We start from the raw sequence: 13,150 nt of genomic DNA on the forward strand, positions 1-13,150 counted from the left end.
GTCCTCAAAGTTCATCTTAATAAGCGACATACATGTAAACCCAAGTGATTTCAGCAGAGTGTCAAATGCTGCATTCAGCACTTCAGCAGCGTCAGATACCACTAAGTATTCACCGAGCTTACGACGGTCCGTATCAGCGTAGTCCACGAAGCCCATAGATCTGCAGTTGTAGATCTTTGAATAGTTCCCAGTCTTAGTGAAAGCATCAGCTTTAAGTTCTTGAATAAGAGTGTCGATTTCGTCAAATTCCGAATTTAAATGTGAAGCATCTTCCCGCAGTTTCTTCATTTCAGCCTCCGTATCCACGCCAGACTTAGGTACAGAGTTTACTGCTGGTTTCTGAGTGATATCAGTTCCTCCTCGATCAGACTGTGTTTTAGATAGGTTATTCACCGGTTGATTACGAGTATCGCCTGGGCTAGAATTTGCTGCATCAGCAGTTTGACGAGGAGGATGCCTCTGCATGCCGCTTGTACTGCCCATCTGATTATCTGAAACAATAAGGAATCTGTAGTGCGAATTGAACGTCCTATATTTGGTTAAACATGTAACGAATGGTGGTAGCTTAGGCAAAGGTTCTATTCCTTCCTTATTTGGTTATACTGGGTGGTGGTAGCCAAGTTGTTATAGACAAGGGCTCAGCAAATGTGGATATATGTTTCTTGGAATCTTCGAACATCAGTTGTCTTCTGGTTGATGCTGAGAGAAAAAAAAGAGGGTCAGTGAATATGATGTCATGCGAATATATTCAAACAAATCCAAGGCTGGGAACACAAGTAAAACTTCAGAATCGTGGCCTTCAGGGTAACGAGAGACTACTGTAACCACACGGTCACCCCACCAGAGAAAAGAAACTAGACCACGAAATCAGAGTGAGGCCCATGTTGTACAAACTATAAGGGGTTTAAGGCGTTGTAAATTTCACTGTGCAGAGTTGGACATGCCAGAAATCTTTGCTCTTTGGTAGTAAGATCATGCTGGGTCCGACCCGTGAAGGTCCGGGTTAGAATATTGATCTTTAGTTACCCATGCTTGTTGAAAGAGGCGACTAACGGGATCGGGTGGTCACGCTCGCTGACTTGGTTCACACATGTCATCGGTTCCGAGTTGCGCAGATTGATGCTCATGTTGTTGATCACTGGATTGTCTGGTCCAGACTCGATTATTTACACCCCGCCGCCATATGGCTGGGATATTGCTGAGTGCGACGTGAAACTAAACTCACTCACTCACTCACTCTTGCTGGGTCCGCACCCTACCAGTGTGGTTCAGCACGTTATGTCAGTTCACTTATACGTGAACATTCACAGTGTAAAAGCCAATCTGTAGAAAAGTCGAAACTTCCGTTTGTACAATCCGCTTGTTTTAGATGCAAAATATGTGTACTCGAATTGGTAATTCTAGTTGTCAAATACATGTATACGACTCACCAATTATGTTTTCAAGGGTACCTCCATCTACAATTGGAAACAATGGCCAGGGATTAGTGTCAATTTTGCGTAAACATCGTTTTCTAAAAATATGTAATTTAAACTAAATATATCGCGGGTAAAGTTAAAGACATGAGCAAAAGTCAAAGTGGCATAGTCAAATATATTTATAAAATGAAATAAACGTTTTAAAACTGATAGAAAACAATTTTACAAGAAACTAAATTCAACCAGTTTCACTAATGAGAATAAAAATCCCATCATGGATTCCAGTGAATGGTTTTGGAAGCACTTGTGATCAATTACATATCAGAAATCTTTCAACACTGAAGATTTACGTCGCAGTAGATATTGATCTTTTGGCGGTGAGTATATATACGGCAGCTCCAACCTCGATGAGCCAAGAGTAGATGATAATGTTCACCCAAAAAGGTCGCTTTGTGTGTGTTTCTTTGCACAAGACTACGGCACTCAGGCCTTGCGGTATTCAAAACTTTTATTCAAAACTGTTCCCTTGTATATTCACATTAACTTATGACTATCTTAGCGCTAAGACAGCTTTAGAAATGTAGGCCCAGGACTTCAGCCCAGACCCCCTACACCGCTTACATGGATGACCAGTCACTGATTGCCAAGGGAAATTCCGCAATACAAATAATCACTCGACAAATGCAGCATTCTTCAACTGTAACCTGGACCATTTCCCTATGAAGGTCACTTTCTGATTCCGGGCGGCGAATACGCATTTTTTTAAACAAAATCGCTCGACAAATTTGGAATGCGGAATATTTCAAAATGTCCCGCAAGGATTTACTGCGTCACAAACATGTGCACTATAAACTGGGTACAATGTGTCTTGTAAAACCGAGGCGACGCCCGATAATTTACAAGCGGGGTAACTGCTGTCGAACTTGTGAAGAGGACGGGGGTTGGGGGTGCATATGGGTGAGGAGACACCTGATAAGAAACACTACGATAGAACGCTACGATAGAAAGAAATCACTTAACGTCCAACAACGCAGGTAAACGTTTAGATGCATAAAAATGTTTCTTTTGATTGTCACGGTTCTATTTAGCATATCAACAAATTAAGACAACATATGCATTAGAACATAGCTTAAGAGTCCAGTTAAATACGACTTGGTGTAATACATAATAGTAACAGGGGCTCCTTCAGATTATCTTGGGTCTACGCGTCCCTGTTACGACGTAAATTGTAATAAAAACGCAAATTGTAATACTTGCAGCAAATTGTAATAAACTTGACGTAAATTGTAATAAAAACGTAAATTGTAATAAAAATCGACGTAAATTGTAATACGCAAATTGTAATAAAAATTGACGTAAATTGTAATAATTTTCGTTGCGGTAAAATGTAATAAATTTTTACGTAAATTGTAATAACAGTTTTAATCACTCGTAAATACGCGGGTGTTATTTCATACATCAAATAAGCTTGTTAGGGCGATAACTCAAGAAAGAAATGATAGATTTTGTTCAAATTTGGTACCAAGGTATATTGGCGAGATTCACCGACACAAGTGAAATGGAGTAACCTTGAGATAATTTTCAAGGTCACAGCAAAAATCTGAGGGTTTTGCCAATATAAAGATTGTCAGCGCGATAACCCAAGAATGAATTGACAAATCTTAGTCAAATGACGAAAATGATATTCGTCCTGATATATAATCGATATAAACCGTCCTTTGTATCATGTCTTTTCGCAAATATCTTGTGAGGTTTTGATATGTATACATATAAAGTGGGGGTGGGGTAGGGGTGGGTTTCTAACGGGATATCTAACACACTTGCATGCATGTAGAGTCGGAGAGGTGGGTGGGTGTTCTAACGGGTATAACTACGAGGGACGTTCAAATAGTAGTCAGCCTCACCTAGAATATGATTCAAATGCAGCTGTTTTTATGTTTTATTTTTCTACATATTATCTGTCAGCCTCAAGCAAATTGGTTTTGCTATGTTGCAGCCGCGCGATCCCCATTTTGTGAGACTGATTATCTTGGCTTGGTACTCCCAAAAAACGTAAAATCTGCAATAAAATGCATCACAAACTTCAGGAAACAAAATATGCTATGTTTGAGATTGGTAGGGGTCGGCTAGAATCAAACCTAGATATTAAACTGCACAAAAAAGCAATTTCAAAACTACAATCACTTGTTCAAATGAATCCCCATTCGGTTTACTGAAAGAACTCGAGAAAGAAATGATGGATTTTGTTCAAATTTGGTACCAAGGTTTATTGACTGGAGATTGGAGATTTACCGACACCACTTGAATTTAGTGACCTTGAGGTCATTTTAAAGGTCACAGCGAAGTAACAGTTTTGCACATGCCAAGCTTGGTAGCCGCGAACTCAGGAAAGTATTAATAGATTTTGATCCAATTGTATATCAAGGTGCATTGGCGGGATTCCCCCAACACCAATTGATTGGAAAACTTGTGCTCATTCTAAGTTCACAGTGAAAAGTGTTTTGCACATGTCTAACTTTTTAGTGCGAAAATACAAGACAGAATTAATATGTTTTGCTTAAAGATGCGTTGGGAGTATCGTCTAACGGCAGTCGAATTCAGGGACCTTCGGATTATTTTCAAGGTCACAGCGAGTATTCTTGCGATATCTCCAAACCTAGTGGATGGAATTTGTTCGCATTTTGTATCAAGGCATCAGATGACAGTTTCGGTAACGTTTACATAATTTTCAGGGTCACACAGAGGATAATTGCGACATTCAGATATCGACATGTGGCGGGGGTAATAGCTATGTTTGTGACAAACGCTTTGTCATAACTAATTTTCAAATTTTTGTTAGCATATGGTTTCTATAATTTCATGTCAATTCTACCAACTGTGAAATTATTCGTGACACGTCTTAAATAAGCCAGAGATTATTTGTGTATGTTTCGAAAATTAAAGTTAATTGTTTTTCATTATGGAGTTATTTTCGATGTTGACGCAAGGACATATTTTACGAGCAATAGCTTTCAATAATTAGGGCTCTTGCTGCAAGGCAGGAGACCTATTGGAATCGTTAATGTTTTTATTATTTATTATTCCGCCCTATTTTGTGCCAGTCCTACAAAAAGCATCGCTGGACAGAATCGCTTGAAAAAAATCACCAAGGTGCCGACAGTGCTGAAGTTGTTTCTGCAAAATTCTCAAGGCTCTAGGCCCAATAGCAAAGGGGAGATAATTCAAAATTAATTCAAAATTTTCAATTTCCAAAGCAATAATCTCCGAAACTACAAGTCCGATGACTACCAAATTTTTGGAGCAGGTCCGCATGTCATGTGCATCTGATAGCTGAAGTCCTGGCGATTCCAGAACACTAATTGTTTTAACTGTAGACCGAAGGACATCGGAGCTACAGCCTGCCAAAGAGGGAACTCTTTCTTCTCCGGAACTTCTTACATGACCCTGCGACATCGGCTGTATTTGGAAGATGCGCTCGCCTGTCAAAAAACGTGTTCTGGCTCTGTTTTGGACGATTTAAAGCCCTCAAAATACGTTTCAAACACCCCTAACTCTGAAACCAACCCATCCGATTTCGACTAAAATTAACCTGTACATGTAGGGTGTTAGTTCTGATCATATCTGCCAATTTCAATTATGTATCTCCAAACACAACAGAGGGACAAATGATTATATTTTCCACACTACAGCTGCTATCGCTACACGATGAAAGTTAGCAGTATGTGTCCAAAACGTTTGCTGATGCTCTATGGTGCATGTGGATAGTAACACCGTATGGTACATATGTTGTTCATGCTTGTTCGAGGTAAATGAAATAGCATGTATCAAATGTACAGTAAATAATAACAAGAACAATAAGTTAATTGGAAAGTACAGAAACAATATGATGATAAAGGCTTACATGTAGAAGCCAGTGACAATGGATTACATTTAAGAGCCAGTGGGATGTACAGAGCAGGAGAGGTTTGACATGTTTATACAAGTTATCCAGGCAGTTAGGGTTGGTTGATGAGTTCGTCATATGCCGAGAGGATGAAATAATCTTGATCTCTGTTGATCAGGGGTCGGTGTCGTTTGACGTGGATGGCATAAGTTAATATCCGTTTGGTAAAGTCAGATTGTTTGCCAGGATTGTGTATTCTGTCCAGTTGATTTGGTGATTGAGGTTGGTCTGAATGTCTTCTGAGATAGCTGATTTGTTGTCGAATTTGTTTGTTGATGCCTGGTGCTCTTTCACTCTGGTGTTTACTGGCTTAGATGTTTTGCCAATGTAAGAATCTACATCGAAAGCGTCATTATCCACACCATACTACACAATCCTTTGAATCTAACCCATCTAACCCTGGACCATATGAATTCAAAGTTAACGAATGACGAATTTCCCATTACTGGCAGTGATATGATCCCTATTAACAGTAGCCATTACTACTTTCAACATCTACATTCTACATCACATGTACAAGTGGCTTGGTTGTATCAAACCCAAGGAGCCCGAAATCGCTGCTCGCAACTATACTATATTATTTGTTTCTTGTCCCATTTTTGTCCAAATCGTTATCTTTACATATACCTTTAAGGAATATGTCGTCATTGACAAGTGAATCTTGCAATTTCGGAAGGATAATGCGATCGCTCATTTAAAATGTCGATTGAAGCTGTTGGAACTGACGGTTAGCATAAAGGTATCCCACGAGTGTTGCAAGTTAGCTTAACCAGGATATGGCACCAATCCCTGGAAATGCTCAAATATATTCTACTCTGTCAGGATACCCACTCCACATAGAGGCGTACACCATCACAATTGTGTTATTACATAATTATTAAGATAAAAATGTAGCAGAGAGAGTTCGTATGGTCCTGACACAGCCTGGCTCATCATCAGCGCAGCTCAGGGCCCTTGCCCCTCTACACGCAGCACAGACAGCGAATGTGACTTTTTTTAGTCGAACCCACAAAGAACTTTAAGGAGAATATGAAGGCTCCCCAACAGTGAAGCCTTCTGCAATACCCAGAGTGTTAGAAGGGCTGTGCCCCTGGTGGAGAACTTGGGCACTCTCCTGATCTGCGCCAAGAGATCAGGAGGTACCAAACCAAGGGCACCGAGAACAACGAGGAGCCCTACGACAGTGTATTTGGGATGCAAGCGAGACATCTCAAAGGCTAGGTCCGCATATATAGCATGCTTTTCCTGATTCTTGCCAAACACTTTGCTGTCAAAAGGGACAGAAAATTCCCAATCCTAGTGACCAGCATACATAAATGTATTCACGATTAGTGTTGAGCTGCCACTATCAAATCATCATATTGTCAATTGTGTACACAGCGTCGAAAATAGATTAAACCTCGCTGATCACATGTCATGTTTGTCAGTGAGTCACGATCCGCTTTGAACTTCCTTGTTGGGCTTTTTCGTGTCTGGCGACGTCGAAACGAACGGTAAGCAATCGTGAACCTGGCACCTCATGGCAGATTTGACGGTTGATAAATGTATGCCTTCCGAACAAGGAAGCGGGGAAAAGGAAGGAATGGGATCCTATTGTTCGGTATTGAGATAAAAGGGTGTTAACTTCCGACCTTCCACTTAGAGAAGGCGGTGGTAGCACTGACCCGTCTAGTTTAATGTTATTTCTATTACATTTTGAATTTCTTCATAGCATATCCCAAAATAACAGGATATTGTTTGTTTAAGCTTTGAAATGTACGTTTCTTTTTCTTCATTTTCGAATTATTTCAATGTTGACGCAATGACATATTTGAAGTTAATTTAATGTTTTAATCATATGTGATTTATTATGATTTATGTTTCGATCATACATTCCATATATTGAGTTGTCATAGTTTAACCTGGTTCGTATTATTTTCTTCATCATATTACATGTACTACATATTATTGTATTTTTATGAGAGGGAATTTTAAGTTACATTTGCTACGGATATCATAAATCGCTGGTTATTCCTTGCCACATAGCAGTCAATCTGTCTACTCATTTGTTGTTTTTGATTGATGCATTTGAAATAAAATGTAGAAATGATATTGAATTGCATCATTTGCTTCAAGGAATTGATCAGATGTGCTCGTTATCAAAGTAAAGTCAAAACTTCTTTCTGTAAGGTATACAGTGGAAGTTGACACCTTAATTGTTATGGGTAGACTAAAGAAATCATTTATTTAGTTTCACCGCTCAAAAAACAACAAAGAATTCAACGGGTGGCCTCAAAGAATGATCATAGCAATGCTTATAACCTATAGCTACGATGGCAACATACCGGGGATAATTTGTTTTAATGCGATATGCACCGGGTAAAATATCACTTTGTCATGTGACATGACATCATGAACAATGTTATGAGGTCACGTTGCTTCTAAGAAGCCGCCTTCTAAATACAACGATGACGGGGAGCCTGCCTTTGTTGGAAAGTAGATTATCGCGTAATTTCCGCAATTAAAGACTTCGGTAATAAATAGAAAATTATATTCGTGACCTTAATATGCTAGGTTAACGACCTGAATATCGGCATATCCCTTCTCTGGTTCCGAAAATACCAAGATTTAGGCAGTTGTGTTGTAAACTGATATGTATCTTCCATAAAGTCGGCTATATTCAAACCATGAGAAAGGTCGTCAAATAATGTCTGATGACAGTTACCAACGTCCCAATAGTGTCCATATATTTTAGAAATCTATAACAATAAAGCACAATCTCACTACTTTTTTTTATGAATGACAAAGGATTAATCAACCATATTAAAAGGTTTTCAGGCTTGAAGGACGAAGCTCATTAAAATCTATTGCCAGCTCCCTTTTAGAGACTCATAAAAGGTTCGAAACTGTGGGTCATAAATGCATGAAAGTTTTTATTGTTGTTCATACCCGTTAGGCCTCCCGCCTTTACATGTATTTGAGATATAACCGTTAGAACCACCACCACCCCCTCTATGTCTTAAAGTATGCTAGATATAACCGTTAGAACACACCACACCACTTTTCTGCCCATTTATTCAATTGGGCTAAATCATAGTTGAGAGATGCTTCTATGGATTTTACATATTTTCCCGCAACACCGATTGATGTGTTCTCGGCCAACATTATTGTGATATTTTGTAAATTTCCAGGTAAATCATTGATATATACAAGAAAAACAAATTAATCAAGGGCAGATCCTTGAGGAGCCCCTGCAGTAACATTTAGTTTTTCATAATGTTCCATTAACAGAGACACTATAGTCTATCAGGGCCCGGTTGTTCAAAACTCGGTTATCTTTTAACCAGCCGTTAAGTACATTTAACCGACTGTTACCTAATAACAGAGGGTTATCTTGTTGTTCAAAACTCTGTTAACTTTTAACAGGCTGTTAACGTGACGTTAAGTTAACACACTTAAGGACCGCCGCTAACTTTTTAACAGTGTGGTTAACTCGCAAATGGCGTTGATGGCTAACACTGCTTTCATGATGCCAGTTCAGCAAAGAAAGGATAGGGTGTATCGTGGACTGGACTTCGATATTGGAAATTATTCTGACGAAAAGTTACATACGAAACTGTATCTATGCACATCATAGGAACTACAATACATGTTGTACAAGTACGTGATGCCTACGTTTCATCTTTTAACACTTGTGGAAAGGTTTATATATGCTTTACTACACTAAATGTGTGAATTCCTTCTGTAAATATTATTCAAACAAACACTTTCAAAGAATATAACACGTACACCCTATACCCACGTATGATATGATATTGATCAAGGCTAAATGTAGATAATTAAATTAGTTTCATGAAAAAATATCCGAACGATTACATTATGATACTGAAAGTGTAATCGGCGGGATATGGTGATTGTGTATACTCTTATTCTACCGACCTTCACCTCAGAGAAATTGCCAAATACACTCCATTTTAAGAAAGAGAAGAAGCCAGAAATGCCGATTATTACCGTTGTCATTCTGCGCGATTTTGCGTCACGCAGCACAGAAACTTGACAGTTTCGTGTAAACACATCACATTCCTTTATTGTATCTATTTTTAATTTCCTATTTCTTGCTACTATGCTCTTTCCATGAAAATGGGTGTCTGAAAATTTGAGAAAATGCTACACAGTGTAAAGTCTGAAATTTTCTTTGTTTACATTTCAAACAGGTGTTGTCTTTCGAGCACAGCAGTTGTTTCCACCCCCAATATCTTTCGTTTCACTTTATCTAGACACTTGGTATTGGTGCCAAAAAGACCAGTTGTAATTAGATTCTAAAATGTATGAGGAATTCAGTAGGGCTGGGACGAGTAGGAAACAATGGAATCGAGTCCCCTCATGTACGTACCCGAATCGGAATCGAGTACCCGGAAATGTAAGAAATACATTCGGGTCAACTTTCTGAATATTCAATCACGATATGAGATTTGACAGAGATTATTGTAGAAAACATGAACAGTTGGTAATAAGACATTAAAACTGACATCAAGCTATTTAATTTACGTCTGTTTAACCAATATAGAGAGTAACACCATTACTTACATTCCTCGTTATAACAACGAACGTTTTGTTCCTGCTGCTACTGTAACTTAACTACTCACTGCTCATGCACAGATAAATTACAGTCATTAAAACTATGCTCCATTAATCGGACAATACCAATGATGTAAAAACCCGTGAATTTCCGGGTTAGAATATGGATCTTCAGTAACCCATGCTTGTCGTAAGAGGCGACTAACGGGATCGGGTGGTCAGACTCGCTGACTTGGTTGACTTATGTCATCGGCTCCCAATTGCGCACATCTATGCTCATGTTGTTGATCACTGGATTGTCTGGTCCAGACTCGATTATTTACATACCTCCGCCATATAGCCGGAATATTGCTGAGTGCGGCGTAAAACTAAATTCACTCACTCACTCAATGATGTAAATGTGTGTTACGTCAAAAATGAAAAAGACAAGCTATTGTCTGCCCTTGTCATTACAGAGCTCTCTCCCTTTCCGGATAATCGATTCCTAGAAATAGGACTCGATTCCAGCTGTACCCGACCCGGATTCGAGTACTCGAGTACCCGTCCCAGGCTTAGAATGCAGTGATTCATTTGAATATGAAATACAAGTGATGTAATTGGCGTTTCAATACCGGCCTTCGCGAAACGTGATTTTGTAAACACTATCCAATAGGGCGCAAAGTGCACTAGGGCGTTTGTGTGAGTGTATTTATGAAAACATCTGAACACGATTCCAGGCTTTTCGGCAACGTTTCAGAATTATTACTGATTTTAATAAAAACTGATATCATTGTTAATTAATATACTATTTTTGAAAGTCTATAGTGCAAGTAATTATCCGATTTTGTTTGGATATGTCCGTGTGGCATCCCTTCCCATAGATGGATTTTAATTATATTTTTACTAATCATTTCAGCATTAGGCCTAATTTCTTTTTCATTCTTCGAATGTTTTAATTGAAGCAAATCATCTTTTAAAAATGCTGTATTAATTGATGAAAACTTAGTTAGCATAAATTTACTCTCGCAACTGATGTGTAGGAAAATAAACATAACATTATTATGTATCTATTTCTGTTGTGAGTGATATGCAGGCCTACTTCGTAGTCACTTTGATTAAATGTTATATTTGAATATCGAAACCTTCTTGTCATAGCGAACACAACACTATCTCTTGTCATATTACACAATATTTGGAATTTGTAACTTATTTTATAACAATATCTGAATGCTAATGTTATACTGATAGGTTCATATAAGGAATACTATGACACAATAGTATTTCTCTGCCGAATCGTTGCAGCGTTCTATAATACACTTATGAAATATAATACATGTTTTCCGTTCTTGAAGACATTGAAAAGAACTATCTATGCATTAAATGGAGGTTCACCTGATTAATGAGTATCGAGGAAATTATGTTTATCTACTACAGCGTTCTATAATGCACTTATGAAATATAATATATGTTTTCCGACCGTGAAGTCATTAACAAGAATTATTCATTTTCTGCAGTCACTTGTGAATTGAACTAAATGAAGGTTCATCTGATTAATGAGTATCGAGGAAATTATGTTCATCTTTAAATTAGACGCAGCTTCATGTTTTTCAAGACATCTTTTCGGAATATGCGTCTGTGAATGGCGTTCAGATAATGACGATATGCACAGTATTATTCATGAGATTCCTGTCAAAAGTAAGGCCGGATAATAGTACGTTTCCACGAACACCATCATTTTCTAATTTGTGCAATAAACCTTTATGCCATGCCATGTAAAAAGCTTTTGAAATATCACAAAACAGCATACAGTAAAGGTGGTGATTATCTAGGACTGAGGATATATTATGATAAATGTCTATGTTGAGATGTAGTAGAATGACTAGCAGTAAAACCTGACTGGAATTTACTTAAAATGTTATGTTCATGGAAATGGTCGTGCACATGCTTTACCATTATTCTTTCAAGGATTTTCCAAAGGACAGGTAATAAACAAATAGGTCTGTAATTAGTTGGGAGGGATGCATCTCCTTCTTTCAAAATAGGAGTAACATTACCCGTTTTCCATCAGTAACATTTGAAACAGATACAAAATATTCATTTAATGTTTGAGCTTTATCCAAATCTGTAAAAACTGAAGGTATCCCAGAATTATCAGTGACAAGAAGGGGAATGGGTCCCGATGAAGTAGTAACCACCTGATTGAGTAGACTGAGGTGATAAATAGTTATCAAAAATAGATTAAAAGTTTCCCTTTGCTATTCTTTTTAGATTATTTACTTATTCCTTTGCTTTTTGTATTTAAATAGCTTAGAAGTATTCAGAGATCGAAATGCTATTTTCCTTAGATGTTCTCTTTTCTTGTAAGTATGTTACGAGGGGCGTTGAAAAAGTAGTCAAACTAACTATATTCTCGATGTCCAATGTTTGAAGAAAAGCTTCCATTTTATTTTGAAGCTATCATTAGCAAAGTCATATCCAAAATTCCATGTGGGTAATGTGGTTAACGAGATATTAGTCATCACAACATTGGGGTATTATGTTTCTTACAAATTTGCAGAAAATGGAAAACGATCTCCCATTTGGTATCTAGTAATAGTAATAGTCCGCTTATATGGCGCTCACATCCAGGCACATTGCCTGCTCACGGCGCTACGTACATTACTTTCCCCGATCATAGGACACTATCGTAGTTTCCGATACTTTTTCAACTCCCTGGGGACTGTACAGCCTTGCTGACAGTTAGGCGCAATGAACTAAACACTCATATTGCCAGCACATACTCACGGGTACCCATTTTACAGCTGGGTGAACTGAGACAATGTGGATCTAAGTATGTCCAAGGATACTACGCAAATGTGCCCATCTCGGGACCCGAACCTGGGTGCCTCCTCGAAACCGGGCCTTCAGCGTGATAGGCAGACGCCTTACAACTGCACTATTGCGCTACCTCTTGGATAATGGTATACCCTCAGATAATATCATATAAAATATGTTCAGCATAGTATTGGATGACTTCCCATCATCAACATTCAAAGATTTGGATTGCTTGATTTACATTTAGACGGGGACTGTTTTTTTAGGACACCCTCATTTTAAATTTTCGAAAAACATTGTGTCCAGATATACAACATATTGAGAGCTGACACTTGTGTGACCATTCAGTATTTAGTTTTAACCCTTGACACCATGTATGAATAAGTGAAAACTTTAGGATGAGTTATATCCTTATGATGACGTCAACTAAAAGGGGATG

The sequence above is a fragment of the Haliotis rubra genome, unplaced genomic scaffold (genome assembly GCF_003918875.1).
Source record: "Haliotis rubra isolate DU_JTF1 unplaced genomic scaffold, ASM391887v1 Scf3, whole genome shotgun sequence".
Taxonomy (NCBI): domain Eukaryota; kingdom Metazoa; phylum Mollusca; class Gastropoda; order Lepetellida; family Haliotidae; genus Haliotis; species Haliotis rubra.